This window comes from Diachasmimorpha longicaudata, unplaced genomic scaffold, assembly GCF_034640455.1.
Source record: "Diachasmimorpha longicaudata isolate KC_UGA_2023 unplaced genomic scaffold, iyDiaLong2 ctg00000068.1, whole genome shotgun sequence".
NCBI lineage: Eukaryota > Metazoa > Arthropoda > Insecta > Hymenoptera > Braconidae > Diachasmimorpha > Diachasmimorpha longicaudata.
The window spans coordinates 176,915-177,500 of NW_026973899.1; the positions used below are offsets into that span (position 1 = coordinate 176,915).

General features: G+C 31.9%; 1 non-coding gene across 1 annotated transcript; it reads left to right on the forward strand.

Moving 5' to 3' along the window:
- The first annotated feature begins 209 nt into the window (after positions 1 to 209).
- On the forward strand, positions 210 to 364 carry LOC135171641 (5.8S ribosomal RNA). The gene has a single exon (XR_010300572.1). It is a non-coding gene; the product is annotated as a 5.8S ribosomal RNA (ribosomal RNA).
- Positions 365 to 586: the final 222 nt, after the last annotated feature.

Genomic DNA, 586 nt, shown 5'->3' on the forward strand with positions numbered 1-586 from the left:
TAAGTAATTGGATGGATACTTTGTTCTCAAAGTTGATATTCTTTTTCCGTGTACGGTAAAGTGAACACAAGTCTGAATAGTAATAAAATTGAATTTTGTGCTTGCTTAGGCATCTTATATTTTTTATTGAAACAAGATTGCGAGATTGGATTGAATATTTTTATATTCAATGACTGTTATTTTTCAAAAAAAAAAAATTTTTTTATGATTACCCTGAACGGTGGATCACTTGGCTCGTGGGTCGATGAAGAACGCAGCTAATTGCGCGTCAACTTGTGAACTGCAGGACACATGAACATCGACATTTCGAACGCACATTGCGGTCCACGGATCCAATTCCCGGACTACGCCTAGCTGAGGGTCGTTTGTTTTAAAAAAAACTGCTTACAATTTTATATGTGTTTATCTGTCTATATATGACAGAAAAATATTTGATGAATTGTACAAGCGTGTGTAAAGTTGAATGCTCGTCAAGATAATAATATTTGATTGAGAGAGAGATTGAATTTCTTCTCAAATATATATAAATTATTATACGACGTCATTTAAAATTACGTATTGAAAAATAATATATTATGAATTTTTC